Below are 19,303 nucleotides of genomic sequence, written 5' to 3'. Positions count from 1 at the left end.
CTAATCAAGTATTTAAGCATACTACTTAAATCTTAGTATGTCTGCAAACTCTGTATGAAAATTCTTTAAAATCTAGCAAAATGGCATATCACCCTAATATTTTATCTGGGATTGATCCTAGTATCTGTCAAGTTGGGGAATAATAGAATATTTTTCCTGAAACAGACTTCAAGGAGATACAATCCAGTCCTCTCCTGTTGCACTCAGGTTGGGCTTTTAATCAGTGGACTGGACAATGATACAAATTTTCAGTTCTCAATAATTAAGTTGTTTTGGGTGCTTAATCAGCTGAGTTTTGTCCTCTTTCTCTTGTCTAAGGTATAAGCAACACAAGACTCCCTGCGTTTCACTGATTTTTTTTTCACTCCCTCTCCCATCACATTTCTGTGACATCATTTTAGAAGACAACTTCCTACGAGTTTCATCAGAACATGTAAATCCTAATTCTAAAATTGTCATTCCATGACTCTCCATTTTATTCCTCCCACACACATTTTTCAAAAAAACTCACACAAGAAATGTAATATAGGTTTTATATTTTAATGGTTTTTATAGTTTCACACTTGTGTTTTTAGGACCTGGAAACTTAGGGATATGGTAGGTATAAGCCTTATTGTGCTATTGGATTTTTTTAATCTATGTATGTATGTTATTCTAATAAAAATAAATGAAAAAATTAAAAAATTTATAAATTTGTTCATGCCATAATACATGTTTTTCTCTGTATTCAAATACAGATTCACCCTGCAGATTCACCTAGTTGATTTTTATCCAACATTTCATTATGAAAAATTCAAAACAGAACACAATTCAAAGAAGTTGACAGTGAACACCCATATACCCTCCATCTAGATTCTCCCCTGAAAGTTTTATTCTATTAGATCATGTATCTGTTAGATAATTGATTGTTAGATAATCCCTGATTAGAGCTGTTTTGTGAATTCCTCTGTTGACTTGATTTCTTAATTTGCATCAAATTGTATTGCTGTTTCATTTACTAAGATTCTTTTAATAACATGTTGGGGGATGTCCATACATGTGTTTTCAGAACCAGAGCTCCCAGATGTTTATACCAAAGTGGCTAGTTATTTCTACTGGATTACCTGTCATGTGGGAAGGTCTCTTATTTCTTAGCACAATGTATAAAATAGTAATTTCCCATCTTTCTACTCTTGCCTCCAGAATTCCATTTTAATTGAAATGAAACAGTACATAATTAATACTTCCTTAGGAAAAAAACAATAAAACAAGTATTTGGACACTTTTCAAGGTATTTGCAAGTTTATGCCATACTGGAATCTTGTTATGTAATCTTCAGATATTTTAATCAAGCATAAAATGAGCATTTTATATATATATTTCTCCCATAAATCATGAACCTAAAGGCTATCACCTTGATTGTGCTAGTTTTCAGAAATGATTGCCTTTAGATTGTATTGGTTTGTCTTTGACCTTTTCCCCTTCTCTTTTTTTTTTTAGGTTTTTTTTTTACATTTTTTATTGATTTATAATCATTTTACAATGTTGTGTCAAATTCCAGTGTTCAGCACAATTTTTCAGTCATTCATGGACATATACACACTCATTGTCACATTTTTTTCTCTGTGATTTATCATAACATTTTGTGTATATTTCCCTGTGCTATACAGTGTAATCTTGTTTATCTGTTCTACAATTTTGAAATCCCAGTCTATCCCTTCCCACCCTCTACCCCCCTGGTAACCACAAGTCTGTATTCTCTGTCCATGAGTCTGTTTCTGTCCTGTATTTACGCTTTGTTTTTGTTTGTTTGTTTGTTTGTTTTTTTAGATTCCACATGAGCGATCTCATATGGTATTTTTCTTTCTCTTTCTGGCTTACTTCACTTAGAATGACATTCTCTAGGAGCATCCATGTTGCTGCAAATGGCATTATGTTGTCGGTTTTTATGGCTGAGTAGTATTCCATTGTATAAATATACCACATCTTCTTTATCCAGTCACCTGTTGATGGACATTTAGGCTGTTTCCATGTTTTGGCTATTGTAAATAGTGCTGCTATGAACATTGGGGTGCAGGTGTCATCCTGAAGTAGATTTCCTTCTGGATACAAGCCCAGGAGTGGGATTCCTGGGTCATATGGTAAGTCTATTCCTAGTCTTTTGAGGAATATCCACACTGTTTTCCATAGTGGCTGCACCAAACTGCATTCCCACCAGCAGTGTAGGAGGGTTCCCCTTTCTCCACAGCCTCTCCAGCATTTGTCATTTGTGGATTTTTGAATGACGGCCATTCTGACTGGTGTGAGGTGATACCTCATTATAGTTTTGATTTGCATTTCTCTGATAATTAGTGATATTGAACATTTTTTCATGTGCTTTTTGATCATTCCCCCTCTCTTTTATGTTCTTTAAAGATCAGTTTTAATCAGAGCCTTTTTGTGAATAAGAAGCTTATTATGTATCTTTTGATTCCCTGAAACTTAAAGAGAATTACTTTTCATTGTGTTGTCTGGTATACACCCATTTCTTAGCACTGAATTTCTCCCATCTTGTGTCTCTTTCCTTTCTAGGTACTGCTCTGTAATACATTATTTCTGGTGTACAGCAAGCCCTCCTGACCTTCTTCCTCCTTGCCTGGTTTCACACCCCCCGTCTTTCTCTTAGGCCCCACTCTCTTCCTGATTTTTGTAGTACACCCAGAAGTTTTCTTCTCTTAACTTTCCGTCATTCATTCTAATCACTAATTTATTGAGTGCAGTTACGTGCCACCACTAACTTGAGCTATATCTGCACCTCCACCTTATCTTTATTCTGCAAAAGATGGATTCTCAGTGCCTTCTGAACACATTATGCTCGTTCTCAACTGGAACATTTGCCCTTGTCTGTAGTGCCATTCCCACCCATCCTCCCTGTTCCATTCTTAACCAGCATCCATCAAGACTCAGCTACTCTGAGCTTTTGCTGACCTTAATAGGTACATTTAAAAATAGTATGTCAGAAAGTTTTGTTTATATCAAGGTGATATTTATACTTAGTTTTCAGATAATAGGTCTGCATAGTTTTCCAGGAGAGAGCCTGAAATTAGGGATTCTAAGTTCGAATATGGTATGCTATCACTTTTCAAATATTTTTACTACATGCCAAGAACTGTTACAGTATTTCTGGGTGATTTTTCAACACTAAAGTTGCTCTGTAGCTGAAGACAATTATTGAAGTGGTAAAAGAACCAAAGTAGAACACTAACTTTACTTCAGTATATTATTTCTTTTGGTTAAAGACCAGTAAGACCAAGATTGTGGGTTTAATCCCATGTGGGTCAGTTAACTTCCCACTAACAAATACTTTCCAGTATTCACATGAGTATGACTAGTTTAGCACAGACCCATTTATCATGGTCAGTGGTGCAAGCTTCATAGCCAAGGGTTAGCACATACAGAAAATAATACATTTTAATGACAGCATTTAAGTTATTTGGCAAGGTTTCTGTTGTTGTTGCTTTTTTAAAATGCAGTGCCAGAGGGACATACCAACAAGTGATATAAATGTTGCATGTAACTTCTTTGTAAATAGTATAATTCAATATCATGTAAATATAAACTGCAAAAATGCAGAAGAAAGGAAGGAGCATTAGGTGGGGAACAAGACAGATTCGGGGCCAACTCCAACAGTAGGCTGTTAGGGTGAATATAGTGGATGGTGGGAAAGAGACAGTGTGTTAGGTGGGGGGACTGGTTGATTGTTATCCACCCAGCTTCTGTCTCAAAAGGGTTTCCAGTGCTCGGCTACAGTAAGTAGTTAGATTTAATGAAACAGACAAATGGAAAACCTGTAGTATTTTTACCAGGAAATAATGGGCTGATAAGTGTGTGTGCAAGACTACCCTCGCAGCTGTGTTAATGGCACAGCAGAGCGGACTGCTGAGCTTGTGAAACCATGAACACTTGTTGCTATGGTGAATCCTACTGGATCTCACTAGCTGCTTGGAAAATGCTCCTCAGAAGAGTGTGCAGTCCATTCATTCTGTACTAGACAACTAGGTCCAAAGTACTTCATCCCCAAGAGTTAAAGAGAACCTTGAGAACTTCTTTCATGAAACCAGCCTTTGGCAAAATGACTAAAGAGGTGAGGCTGGTGTCAGAGGTCACCTCCTGCCCTTTGTGTACTCCCATCCTGGGCTGAGATCTACTCTTTGGCCAACTTAGGCTTCTACCTGGACACACATGCACTGGGGACTCTTCTCAACTCTGGACTTGTCCAAAATTATTAGTTCTGTGTCTAATTTCTTTAAGAGCTAATCAGTTGTTTCTCCTGAATCCCTGTTTTTTTTCTTCCTTTCTACGTATTATGCACATTCAATACAGAAAGCTTTTATTTTAATTCTCTGAAATTGAGGAGTGATTCTAATGGCGGAAAGTTCAAGCACCATGGCCGTCTACTCTGGAGGCTGTGTCAACACAGTGATGCTCGAGTGGTGTTCTTTCAGTCCCCCTAACTCAGTGTAAGGTCGGCTCCCATTTCCCATTGCTTGTCTTTAGAGGTTGATCACGTGTAAATTTAGAGAAAGGTGAGACCTCTAGAAATGGAGACGGTACAACTTTCTTTCAGAGAAAGTAAAACATAGGAACTGAGAGCATTTCAATTAAGAAAGAACTGAGCTAGTTACACAAGGTAACTGTGTGACTTTGGTAATTTATTTGACATTTCATTGGTGAACGATGATAATAAAGCTTTACTTAACACTTACTGTGGTGCTTCAGTGAAATGAAATATATGTAAGAAGTTTAGCACTAAAATATAATGCAAAACATCTGAGAAACAAAATACTTAAGAAATAGTATCTGACACAGTAAATACTCAAAAAATCATTTCCTGAAAGTTGTAGTCTTTGGCACAAAGAATAAATCATCAAAGAAATTATTCAAGAAATGATCCCAGAATTTTTTAAGACACATGAATGTCTAGATGGGGGAAGCCCAGTAAGTAAACAAGATAATGAAAATACCTACCACAAATCATAACCATTACTGAATTTCAGAACACTAGCAACAAAACAACGGTCCTAAAAGCTTCTACAGAAGAGAAATAAAAAGGTCAAAAATCAGAATAGCATCACATTGCCCAAAGCAACCCTGGCAGAAAAAGTAGAGAAAGTTCTTGAAGTTTTGAAGGAAAATGGTTTCTGAGAATTCTGAATATAGCTGAATTCTCCATCAAGTGTGAGGACAGACTAGGCATTGTCAAACATTCAAGATCTCAAAATTTACCTCTCAGGCACCTTTCTTATGGTGCTACTGGTGGGTGAATTCTAACAAAAAAAAAAAAAAGAAGAAAACCAAAGAAGCTATAGATAGAATATTCTGGAAACAAGGAAAACAACCTAAGAAGGGAATCTCCAGGATGATGACGAAGGAAGATCCAGGATAGTAGCTACAGCAAGTCTCGAAGACTGTAGTTTTGATCAGAGCAGGAGCATGGAGGGTTCCAGGAGGAACGTCTCCAAGAAGATGAAACTGATAGATTGGTGTGTGTGAATGTACAGGAAGGAGATTTGCACTTCCAGCTGAGTTTGGGGAGGAACTAGTGGCAGGTCTCTAGAAAATTAAGCAGAGAGAAAAGTGAGGCCATTATTAATCAACTCCAAGGAAAATGATTTGTAGCACAAGAAAGAAATATAATAGCCACTACACAACTTCACTGTGAATATCTACCTTGGTTTTTAATGTAAACACTAAATATTAACCTTATCAAGATTCTGGCAGAACTATATTGGGACCATGGAGGAAGGGAGGAATGGGGAGAAATGCTACAAGTGCAAAACCCTCATTTTTAATAATAGGAAGTTGATAGCTATCAGGGAAAATGTAAAAAAATTAGAAAGTGTCAGTGTCAGCATTTTTTGTACCTATATGGAGGTAAACATGAGAATAAACAGCTCAAAATATTGGAAATGATTATCTTTGGGGAGTGGCATTCCACATTACGGAGGAATTGGGCAGCAGTTGCTTTTTGTATAGATCAGGAGCCATGATAATTATTAATGTTCATCAGTACGGTTCTCCTCTCATTTCTGGGCAAACAGAAATGTATGTGTCCAGGCACCCCTCCCGCTAGTCAGGGCCTTAAGACACTTTCTGGCCCAGATGTGTGTCATTTCTGCACTACAGATTATGACCTTTCTGCTCCTTCCCATGTCTCAGCAAACTTCAAGGGACAAGGACAAACTGAAATGCATCAGTAGTGTGGAAATCTTTCCTGTGTTCTTTACAGCTGTGACTTCTCAGCTTAGAGAAGAGAAGACTAAGAGAAGATTTTGCAAACTCTTTTGGAGAGGGCCAGATAGAAAATATTCTGGGCCTCGCAAGCCATATGGTTCCTTTCGCAACTACTTAACTGCTGTTGTGGTGCAAATGAACAAGGGTCTGTGTTCCAGTAAAACCTGATTTATGGACACTGAAATTTGAATTTCATATGCCTTTCACATGCCTTAAAATACATTCAAAATTTTTTCCCAATCATTTAAAGATGGAAAAACCATCCTTAGCTCACAAACTGTACAAACATAGGTAGAAATGGCCCGTAGTTGGCTGACCCCTGCTCTAAATATTCTAAGAATTGTTGCACACAAAAGCTAATAGTATCATACTGTTTGTTTTTAGAGGACAAAACTAAAACTAAAGACTGGGAGACCCCAGGGGATCAATTTCAGCCTCAAATTTCCTCACATAATGAGAGCATTTCTACAAATCAGAGCTGCCTGCAATGAAAAAGTCTGCCTCAAGGTATCCCTGTGCTTGAAATGTTCACACTGGGGTGGGAGGGTGCCCTCGGTGACCACTCAGCCCCTTTCATTTTTACATTTCATGGTCCTGTAACACAATTAAGATGGATCATTCTGATAAAGCTGTTTTAATGTTTTCCAAAGTACAGTCACTTCCCACAGGTTTGAGGACAGTGCTTAGAAGAAGTTAGACCAGAGTGTGTGCGTGGGGAGGATGGGGGTAAGAAGCCTTAAGTATTTTAAATTGAGCATTTGTGGTGCCAAGGTTTGCAGAGTCTACTTGCTAGCCTAAACATGTTTGCACACAGCAGTATTTTCTAATTTAAATTCAATCATAATCTCCAAACAGCCCTAGCCTAGAATAGCTAAAGGTATAAACTTCATTTTCATCTCATTAGGCCACCTGGAAGCTGCAATCAGTGAGTAGTCTTGACGTCAGTAGTCTGTTTGCTTCATTAAAATGTTAATTTCATGGCTTTAATTCTCTTTGTGAAATTTACCACTGCAGGACACTATATGCAGATTTATTCTAAAGCAGACCGATTTGCATGTCTTATTTTAGTATATTTATTTCTCCAGATTTCTTTGTGTATTGCTATTCTTAGGAATTGCTTTCCTGTTTAAAAAGTGTTTCAGTATCTAAAATATTTAGATATTTAAGGCAATTTCAGCCTATTCAACCTACCAACATTAATTTTTAAATAATTCTGAAAGCTGTTTTCATCAGTAACATAAATCCCACTTCCTAGAGTGAAATGTACATCCCTTTTAATCTCCATCTGTAAAGAAAGATTCAGTAACAGTTTCAGTGAACAATCAGAATGAATCTAGATATTGCCAGGTAGAAAAATGGATGCAAAATCTTTTGTCTTATGAGCTCGTCTATATTATCTTTTATGTTTTGAAAGTGCCAATTTAAATACCAAGTTTACATTTTTACCCCTCCAAATGTTGAGTTCTGATTTCCCACAAGAGAAAGTTAATCAAGGGATAACCAAGGAGCTCCTGCTGCATTGACAAAACTAAGGATCTCCCTCCCAGTCAGAGCCCCAGGAGTGAGCAGAATGATTGCACTACAGACATGCACACAACAGTGCTTTAGGGCTGAGACCCCTGTGGGTGTCTTGGACTCTCCCTTACACACATGTTCGGGTACCTTTACATCTTGCTGATTTTCCTCACAACTGTCTTCTCCTTTTAGGTCTCCTTTGCTGGCATCCTTTCCTTTCCTGGTCTCCAATGGAAAGACTGTTCCGCAAAGTTCTGTCCTTTACTGTCAGCTTTTCTCTCATTATAGTCTCTGCCTTAGAATAACCTCCATGCTGGGACTGCTACTATCATCTGTTTGCTAATGATTCCCAAATTTATGCTTCTGACTAACCTGTCTCCTGAGGTCTGACCTGTGTCTCCAGTAAGTGGAGACATTTTATTTAGATATGTGTCTATCACTTCAAATATAATATGCCTAATACCTAGTTTCTTCTCAACTTCTCCATTTCTATTCATCAGTGCCACCATTTTTACATACTTTTCAAGCTAGAAATGTTCTAGGAGGTGGCTCACAAAGATTTAATGTAGAAAACTTAAAAATAGTTCATCTATTCCTTTTGATGAATGCTCAAAATTTATCTTGTTGTAGGCCAATTGAATAGAGTTAAGTTCTTTTCAGCTCAAGCATACCCCTAAGAGTCTCTTCCCATTAATAATGACCCAGTGAAGTTATAGTTCTACCTCCGTCATGTGCCCTCAACTTCCACCACGGCCAGCGTGCAGAGGTGTGTTACTCCTCTTTAGGCATGGAGGATGGGGGATTAATTTGATCAAAAGCTTCCAAGTCATTTGAAGTTTTTATCAAAATGAACATAATTCCCAGAGGGTCCTGAAATTACTCTGTTCTCAAGCTTCATAAGATGAAAGGTAGCTCAGGTCATCACCCCAGCAAGTGGCATTTAAGCTCTTTGAAATAGTTCAGCAAGTGGCATTCCACTCTGTGTTTCTTAGATGAGAAGCTCGTGCAACTCTTTTCTCAGCTACATGACTGAAGATTAAATACAACTAGGCTTATAATTCAGATCCAATAAGAAAAGCAAGCACCCAATTTTCTGGCCATTCTGATGTCATCACTGATTGTCTCAAGTGACTGGAACATTTAAGTCATGGGTCTAAAACCACATAAGTTTAAAGTCACTGTTTTAAGACATAATTTAAAATCTCTTATGGCTATTTTAATGAAAATGACTGTTAACAAGGCCAAGACACTTTTATTAAGCCAGTTGTGACAGTTGTCACTCAGCAGATTTGTATTGAATGTCTGTAGTGAGACAGCATTGAACTAAGTGCTGTGTGACATACAGAGACATCGTAACACTCAAACATTTCTCTTGAGGAACCTGTACAATCGGGTAAAATTCTGACTGAGCTGGTGAGTTTTAAAAAACAACTTTAAAAACTATGAGATTAAAACCTTTCTGCTTCCATATGATTGAATGATGAATTCCTAAGGTCAGTGACAATTCTGGGGAGTCTCAAGCATTAGTTCTTATTTAGGTATGATTCTATGACTACTTTTAAGCCATTCTAGATACCTAGTAGGTTCAAGAATGATGTCTTCCCAGAGGACACCCCTCAGAGGAGGTACAGCTTACTTTGACTTTAAAACTGACTTTGACGTTGGAACTTAAGGCAGGATACCCCTGATACACACATGCACACACACACACACAAACACACATACGCAGCTAAGTGAGCTCTTAACAAGCTGCAGCTGCAGCAGTATATGAGCCAGCCTCAGAATGACTGAACTGTTTTCTAAGACACTGGAATGTAAGTTTAAATGTGCAAGCTAGTGTTTCTAAGTGAGTCTTATTGAATACATTTTGCTATCAAGTCTGCCTTTCCTAACGTCCTCAGTGTGGCCAGTATTTTGGTAAATATGCTTATGGTTAAGAAAAGTGGAGGCCTAGAGAGAGCCTTGAGAGTCCAGTCAGAGAGACCACAAGCCGAACTGTAACTCTAGCTGGCACAGTATTTCTGTTTCTTTGGAGAGAAAAGGAAATGTTGCCCCAAGACTCACTGATGGATTTTCATGAGAATGATGGATAGTAGCACCACGAGAGATAGAACTATAGACAGAGATAAATGAACCACAAGAGAATATTCATTTATATGGCCATACTACTCACTTAGAAACCTTTAGTTTCCTCTGTCAGGCTGGATATAAAAGATACTTTACTAAAAAGAGGTTTAGTCAGATTAAGTAGCAAATTTATTCCAAGCAATATACATTCACTGGAATAAAAGATAACCTAGTTCACTCTAGGCATGTGATGGACCACGTTATTTCTCACTTTATTACAGGTCAGTGAAGAAGCCATTTAAAAATTCACATGTGAACCCCAAATTCTTTCAAATAGAATTAGGTATTCACAATCATACCTAGAAGAGTAATGGAAAACTTTTCCATTTCAGAAACACATGGGAGAAAATATACCATAGCTCAGTCCTTTTCCATTGGACACATTCTCAATTAGAACAGTGTGTTTCTTCTGCTGTGGGTAAATGTTGATTAATTGGTGTTTTGTTTGTAATATGTTTCAGAAATGGAAAGAATTTCAGTTATATTTGCAATGTAATAAAATTAAGATATTTAAGTTTGTCTAAAAGGCTTTTGCTGCCAAACTTAACATTTTGAGAGACTTTTAAAAAGATAATGTAAAGACCAATTATATTCTGCCAGGTTTTAACTTTTAAAAATTGTCCTTGAGCACACCAAAGTACAGTTTTGAGGCCTGTACTCCAGTCCTTTCATGCAATGAAAAGAGCTAACTAAAGCTGGGAGGCAGGAAACCTGGCTTCTAAATTTAGTCCTTCTATTAAGCCAACTCTAAGTCTCTCTGAAAAATTACTTAATCTCTCTGATCTTCAGTTTACCAAACTGAAATGAGAAAATTCTGAACTGTCTCCTTTATTAAATTCTCGACCCTGACCTCAGGGCTTTAGAATCAGAGTGATGTAGGTTAAAATCATCGCCTTGTCTCTTACTACCTTTGTAACCTTGTACAAATAACTCAGCCTGAGTCTCAATACCCACTGCATGGGGTTATTGTGAGTACTGAATAAAAATAAAATAGTATGAGAAAGTACATAGCATACTGTTTAGCATTTAGTTTGTGTCTTTTTTTTTCCTGCTTAGTCTTCATAGTACAGAAGGCACCATTTCTCTAACAGGCATTTGTATGAGTAGTAATATCCAAAGCAATGTGGATAATATAATGAGACATGTAGCCTGCCTTTGAGGAGTATATAATCTAATCTAAAAAATAAGATTTGGACAAAAACACTTAGTATAATCTAGAAAAATGGCAAGTACTTTAAGAAAAGTTCACATAAAGAGCTATGGGGCTTAGAAAAAGAAGACAATGTATACATTATCAAATCCCAGAGTTAGATAACCAAGAGAAAACAAAACATAACCTTTGAATGTTATGAGACATTATAATCATTAACCCAAACCATGGTGAGTACATAGGAAGTGAATGTTGCCCATCCACTTTGCATCAACTTGTATTAAAAATACAGTGGACACTGATATGATTCACTGAGAAGGGCAGGACATCATCACTGCTGAAGTACCCACGCCAGGTATGCATAACTTTTGTTTACTCATGAGGAAACATCAGACACACCAAACTGAAAGACTTTCCAGAAAATAACCATCAACACTGGTTCATGGATTATAACAATTAGCAATATTTGAATAAAATTTGATCAGTAGATAACAGCTAATAGTAAAGTATCAGTGTTAATCTCCTGTTTTTATTTACTTGTACTATGGAGGTATAAGACGTTAACATTTGGGGAACGTGGGTAAAGTTTACTGGAAGTCATTTTAGTACTTTGCAACATTTTTTATAAACTTGAAATCAATTCAAAGTAAAAATTTTTTTAAATAAAGAGAATGGGTTCTCACATAGTATAAATCCTTTGCAGATGAAGATAGCTCAGTAAAGAGCTGTTTTAGATTCATATGTGAGAAGGGAACGGGAGCAATCTCACCAAGGCTGTTTCTAAATTTAAAAATATTTTGCCAGGTTTCAGTCAACCCACAACCCAAAACTAAAATGATGCATGTAAAAACTAGAGATTGAAATAATCTTGTCCTCGCCATTTATAGTACTCCAGTTTAGAATAAGTTTTACTTGGCAAGACAAACCATCCCCTCTCTTCTCCCGTCCCATGATGTGTATTAAAATTACAGTGTTCCATGGCAGTGGGCACTGACCTTTAAATCATGCTTCAAAATATTTGTTAGGTCTTCCCTTCTAAATGTGCTGTTTGTGTAAATATGGTGGCTAAATTAGATTTAAAAATTGGAGAGGGGGCTGTTATTTTAAAGGGCCTGATTTGTGTTTTCTAGTGTGTATTAAGAACACTTATTAAAGATCTGGGGTTCAGAGGATTGAGTTAATCATACTCCTTAGGACATACAGGACATTATGACTGGTCTTGGGTAAAGCTTCTCTTGTTTTATTGTTTTTTATTTAGTCCACATTTCTGCTGTATACTGCTCCCATTTCTTCCTCCTTCCATAGGCATTCTGATATATTTAACATGTGTCATTTTGCTTCTGCGTGTTCTTATAAAATTGTTTTGTTTTATATTTCTGTATTTTAAAAAGTTTACGCAAATGTTATATATTGTTTCTATTATATATCTCTTTCTGTTTCTTGTTTTTTTCACTTAGCATTTTGCTGTTAAAATACATTCATATTCATAACCAAAGTTGTAGAAAAGGAGACCTGATTGAAATAAGAAGGGGTTTATTTGGGGATTATTAGGACTGCAGCCCAGGAGACACAGATTCAAAAAGCACTTAAATTGTGTTCCACCGGGCTACAAACTTGGGGGAGGTTTACAAAGGCAAAAACCACAAGGTTACAGTTAGTTACATGAGTTGTTTATCAAGAATTATAATTGGAACTGGCAAAAAGTAAGGGTGCTTGTTAAGTAAGGATTGGTTGGGGTCCAAAATGGTTGCATAGTTACAGGGAGAGACCTGGAGACCATAATGGTGCAGCTGGCAGGTGTTGCTCTGAATATGGCTGGTGGGGTCCTTGGGTCTGGTACAGTTCAAAGAAAGTTCAAGTTTTCAGTAGTGCAGAGACATGCCTGAGACCAGATCCTCAATAGCTGCACGATTCCAATTTTGTGTGCCTGATCTGTGATGACTCCGTTATAATTTCAATTTGTCATCCTGTTGTTATGTGTATATCTAGTCCCTGGCTTCTCACTACTTCCTTCTTCCCCATGGTGTGTCCCCTTCCACATCTCAATTATTGAGGCTCCCAAAGACAGGCATCCAAGGTTGCCTACAACTCTCACCATCACAGAAGCACCGCAGTTAATATCTATATCTAATAGGTGCTCTCTTTTGTACCCCTGTGAGATTTCTGTCAGCTATATGTCCAAAAGTAGAATTGCTGAGTCACAGGATTAGGTAGTCTTAATTTGACTAGCTCCAAATTGCTCCAAAGTGGTTACTTTCCTCTAATCGCCCACTGGCAATGCATTAGGGTACCTATACCCTCTCACTTCCACTGACATTTAGTATTATCCAACTTTCTACCACTCAAATACGTGTAAAGTGGCACCTTGTTGATTTTTGTTTCCTTTGGGTGATTACAAAGGATTTTCGCATGCAAGCTAGGTTTCTGTGTTTCCTCTTTTATGTTTATATCTTGTTTTTCTATTGAGATTATATTTACTGTAGTGACTTACAGATTTGTATTAGTTCTTTCTGTGTTATAGCTATTAATCCTTTGTTCACTTTTTAGACAGTGCAAATATGTTCTTATTCTATTATATATTCAGTAAACAGAAATTCTTAAAAGATATCGAATGTAGTTCCCTGTGCCATAAAGAGGAAACTTGCTGTTCATTTATTTTATATATAATAGTATTTGCAAATCTCATATTTATGTTTTTTTAAGATATCTGATGTCTGTTTTCTATAACTACTTGATTCTTTTAGAATGTATTTTCCATATTGAAAATGCTATTTCTTCTAACTCTCAAGAAACTAGTTCATGCATGTGTTAAACCAGAATAGCTTTCTTGCTTTGAGAACTGTTAAGGCATTTCAGCCTGCAGTGATCTTGTCCTTCTCTGAACTCATGGTATTCAGTTTCCATTACGCTCACTTCATGTCTCTTAAAGTTTTGTATTTTATTAATTTCCTGTGCTGTTACTTAACTTTTCACATGTTTGTGTCTTATATTTCCATGTCTTTGAGTCTCCCACAGTAGCTGTAGCTAGCACAGGATCTGTAATCATCATCATAACCATGATTTACTGAACATTACCAGACTTCTCATCAGTGCCTTTGATTTGATAGATGTATGTCTTCTTAACTGAATTGTAAGCACATAAGGGCAGTGACTGACTTAAAGGATGTCAGACAGACATCCAGTTTCTAGATGTACTAGTTGAACATAGCCATATCTTCTGCAGCAGGACTTTTCCCCCCAACCATTAGACTTTTTATTACATCTTAATTTCTCCGTATTAGAAAAAAAAGTTCTAATTTACCTATTATTTTTTCTTTCCCTTTCTATTTTTAGTAATTACATTTTACTTATTTTTCCTTTATGATCAGAATGAAAAGCAGCTGTAAATAAATCATGTACAGGGGAAAAGCAATATATTATAATTAGGAATCCATTATCATTTAATTAGGCATTCCATTATTGAATTGGTATCTCTGGCTTGTCCTGGTCTCTGACTAATGCTGAAACAAATTCATCTTTGTGAACAAATATTAGCCTGCAATAATTACAGGATTCATCTGCGCTGAGGCTTTTCATTAAATCTCTTTCTGATTAAGATAGCTCAAGTACAGACTGATTTAATTTAATATGATTTATCCACTTGTGTATCAAGGTCTGGTGGAAATTGTTTTTAACACCAGAGCACTAAGATCATTCTTATAATCACAGATCTCTCAGGTATTTAAGACCTTGCTGTTTGAATAGTTCTGTAAACCTAGGTCTGATATCACTCTCAATAAATTCAAGAGTATCACCAGTGCTGTAACAGCCCATCATCGAAAATAATACATAGATTGTGCTGTATATTAAAATACTGACCTTAAAGTTATATATTCTTAGGTTCCTTTGATTCAGGAATCAATTTTCATTCCAACTATTTGGTTCAATACATTACATGTGCTTTTTCTGTTTTACCGGAATCTCAGTGTTAATAGAAACAAGCATGTTAGGTATCCTGACTGTGGTGGTGGTTTCATGGGTGTATACATCAAAATTCATCAAATTGTACAGCTGAAATAAGTGTAGCTTAACTGTACAGAAATTATACCACGATAAATTTGTTTAAAAAAATTAAATAGAAACAAGCATTGTAGATAAATTTTCTGAACTGAGGGGCTCCATGGACATGAATATATAACCTGTTTTATTTTTTTTCCTTAATTCCTCAGATTTGACCATTATTGCTTCATCACCTTTTATGGTCCATCTGCTTTTCCTCTATTTTTCAGTTATGGACATTTAATAGATATTAAACATTGAATTTAATTTTTCAATTTTGCTTGGGTCTTTTAATTGTCTTTCCCCTAACATTCCTCTGTTACTTTATTCAAATCCGGCCTCACCATTCACTCTTCTACTTACAGCATTTTTCTTCAGACCCTTTCGTCCAGCTTCTTATTTTTATTTTTTAACCTTTTAGCCCTTTCTCTTCCCCACTACATGTGCATGAGAAAGTATTGCTGTCTGCATGTGAATATGACTAAAGCTACGTGAATTAATTATATGAATCTGAACCATATATTCTAATTTGCTGCAGCCAAAGAACCCAGAAAATACTGTCCTTTTTTGTGATATCAAGAAAGCCCATTATGAAGCAAAATGATTTGTCCTCATCATAATTTACCTCCAGTTTCTGGAAATCCAGGGAGGGGTGAAAGAGTGCGTGTGTGTGTGTGTGTGTGTGTGCACGCGTGCACGCACACAGTCTCAGTTGAGGGTGAGAGGGAGGGAGGGCCATGAGAAGGGAAGGGAAGGCAGGCTAGCATCCTGCACTTTCTGAGCTCCCATCTCCTGCCCTGTCCCTTTAGTTACCAGCTTCCTGAAAGCTGCTGACTCTTCCCTTACTCTCCCTCTCAACCTCCTGTGTCCGCATGAACTATCCTCTGTTTGAAAACAGTGGTTTGGTAGAAACCTTATTCAGTGGGGCGAAGGCTGATGAAGGTGCTTTGGAGCAGAGGGAACTCAGACCAAGTCAGGCTAATTTTCTTAACAGGTCTGGGCGTGGTTTGTGCTGCTCTAAGCAGCTTGTCTGGGTCAACAGGGGGAGCAGACCGATGAACTGGTTAGCAGGCCAGATGAAATAGTAGCATGAAATACTGTGGTCATTTGCAGAATAGACCCCCCTAGGAGGAGGTCAGAGTAGTAAATGGTGTGTCAGGTAAGTAAGGCAGCAATTACTGGTTTCAGAATAATACTATCTGCACTGATGGAAATGCCAGGTCTACGAGATTTGTTTCAAGCTAGTGGGAACCCTGTGTGTCTCGTGGACAGAATGGGAAAAAAAAAAAAAGCAGAACAGAATCACAAGGCTTTCTTTGAGACTGGTGGTTCTATTTAAAGACATATTTTGGAATTGATTAGGAAACAAATGCCTGTTCAGTAATACCTCAATTAATGACAAGGCAGCATTCTAGCGTGCTTAATGAAGTGTCTTTTGTTATCAGAGAGAAATGATATAGAACGCACTTGGTATTGCATTCCAGAATTTCAGTTTAAAAATAGCATTATATACTTAACATTGTCAAATATGCCATAAACTAAAAAATATTCATCCAGAGGGTTTGAAGGTAGTGGGAGAGGGGTAACATCAAACTCAGCTGTCTAAACCTGCAGTCGGTGCCTGTCCACGCCGAGCAGACCCCCAGCCTCCTCTCCGTGTGGCACCCCACAGGTACCCAGATGTTGGTCAGTCAGCTCCCTTGACCTACTCTTACCGCCCCACACGTGACCTTGATTTCCCAGCACATCACCTGAAACCTTCCATCATCTCAGGTTGCCCAGTATTCAGGAAGAATACCGGAGCTTTAACAGTAATATCGCAGTGACAGCACAAATAGAGGCTGAGAATGGCAGAACTGCAGCCTGTCTGAGGGCTAACCAAGAACGTCTGATCCCACAGAACAGAGGCATAAATTCCTGTCTGCCTTCCCTCCTGTGGTCTGGAGGACCATTAATCACAATTAAACTCCAGCGACAGTCTCACAGTGCCCCTTTCTACTGCAGGCTATTAGCAAAGGCTTGATTCTCAGGTGCTCTTCCGAGCAGAACTGCACCACAGAGGGAAGCTCAGCTCAGTTTCCCTTTTTCTGTTCATTCAATTTATTCAGAAACAGATATTTATTGAAGAAGCACTGGGGATATGCCAGTGAGTAAAAGAGACAAAAATTACTACCCTGTGGCACTTCCATTTTAGCAGGAAGAAAACAGGCAATAAACAAGGAAGTGAAAAATATATTATGACCCATGGTAAGGCCTGTAGAGAAAAGTAAATCAGAGAAGAGGACAGCCTGCTGCTTTAAATAGGGTCCTTGGGGCCTCCCTGGACAGGTGAGTGTGGGGTAAGAAGATCTCAGGCAGAAGAACAGCTCAGGTGCTGGAATGGGAGTGTGCCAAGTGCATTCAGAGGAGAACACAGAACTCCGTGCGGTGGGAGCAGCGTGGGCCAGGCGGGCCGTAGAGCATGAGGGCTGCGAGGTAGTGGGTTGCTGGGTGGTGTGGGCCTTGTGGGTCATCGCACAGATTTTGGCGTTCTGAGTGAGATGGGGTGAGGAGACCAAGGTGGTTTATGACTAGTGACTGACATCCTGAAAGGATTACTCTGGCTGCTGTGTAGAATCTGTAGGAGGGAGGGTGGTCAAACAGGGAAACCAATTAGAAAGATATTTGCAGTCATCCAGGGGAGAGGTGGTGGTCTGAGGTAAAGTTAGTGGGGTGGCAAGAACTGGCTAGACTCTGGATCTGTTTTAAGGTAGAATCAATAGAATACGGTGATGGAATGGAGCACGAGAGGGGGCAAGGGTGACGGCACGGTTCTTTGCCCGAACTGGAGTCAGAGACTGTGGGAAGCACAAGTTTTGGGGGAAAGACCAGGAAGGAGTTTGGTTGAGGCCATGTTAAACTTGAAATTTAATTAGACATCCAAGGGGAGATATCATTAGTAGTCAAATATGTGAGTCTGCAAGGGAGAGGGGCAGGCTGGGGATACAGATGTGGGGGGCATCAGCACATATTTGGTATTTAAAGTTTTAAGGCTAAAAGAGCTCATCTAGGAAATGCATGCAGATAAAGAGTAAAATCAAGCCTTGAGGTGCTCCAATGCTTAGAGATCAGCTCGCACAGGAGACATGGCAGTGGCCAGAGAGGCTGGAAAAGCACCAAGAGAGTAACATGGGCAGGAAACGAGGTAAAATCATTTTTCAAGGCGGGGGGGAGCTGTTGGATTTGGCTTTATGAAGGTCGTTGATGACCTTGATGAGAATGGTTTTGATAGAGTAGTGAGGGCTTTGCTTGATGGGCACGGGTTCAAGAGAGATAAGAGAGGAGGACTGAAGATGACTGTAGACGTAAGATGCTGAGCTGGGTGGGTGAGAGAAATGATTGGGAGCTGGGAGGATGCGGGGCAGGAAGGAGTGGTGGGAGGGATTGTAAGCACGCTGACAGGCGAGATAGGAGTGACCGGTTACACGGGAAACTGCTGGAGAAGTACCATCGAGTAGACAAGACAGAGCACACAGGTGGAGGGACTGGCCCTAAACGCAACTATGGACAGACCGTCCACATAGAGAAGAGAAGGCGAGTGTGCGCACTTCCATGCAAGTAAGTAGGGAGGTGGGGTGGTAAGACCTTGTAGAAGTTTCTCATGATTTATTTTCTCAGAGAAATAGGATGAAAATGAAGGTTGATAAGGAAGTAGTGGAGGTGTGAAAAAACGAAGAGCAAAGGCATGAAATACTCAAATCTGGGTGGTTGGGACACAAATAGACTAAAGAAATATGTGCGATTACCAAGCAATACTGAAGGCCCACTTTTGGCTAATAATCAGAAATTTACCAAGGACTCCCACTAGCCTCCATTCCCAGCTAAAAACAAACACTCCCACCAGAACAGGTATCCATATCCAATAGGCTCAAGTGAGTTTCTGGGCTAGGGGAGGCAACAAACAAAAACCTCCAGCAGTCAGAGGGGTTATGTCAGTGGTACCCTGAAGGGGGAGTATAGAACCTCAGGAACTGGGCGTTCAAATTCAGTTTCATTTGTTTGCTTTATGGAGGTATGGTGGAGAATTTTTACCAGGAAAAGGTACATCAGAAGGGCTAAATCACATTTTTTTGTGGTTCTGTCTAAAGATGAGTTGAATGGTTAAGACTTCTTGAAATCTATTCATATCGGAGTATAATCCGTCAGTTGATCAGCTTGTGTAAAGTACTGAAATGAGACCCT

The 19,303-nt window shown here is 38.5% G+C and overlaps 1 protein-coding gene across 2 annotated transcripts in view; it reads left to right on the top strand.

Annotated features, from left to right (window-relative positions):
• The window catches only part of LCLAT1 (lysocardiolipin acyltransferase 1), a 162,624-nt gene that overhangs the window by 125,175 nt on the left and 18,146 nt on the right, over window positions 1-19,303 (top strand). The gene's annotated exons all lie outside the window — the stretch shown is intronic.

This window comes from Vicugna pacos, chromosome 15 (genome assembly GCF_048564905.1).
Source record: "Vicugna pacos chromosome 15, VicPac4, whole genome shotgun sequence".
Classification (NCBI taxonomy): domain Eukaryota; kingdom Metazoa; phylum Chordata; class Mammalia; order Artiodactyla; family Camelidae; genus Vicugna; species Vicugna pacos.
Note: the sequence above shows the minus strand (reverse complement) of the source record. Positions and strands in the feature narration are given on the sequence as shown.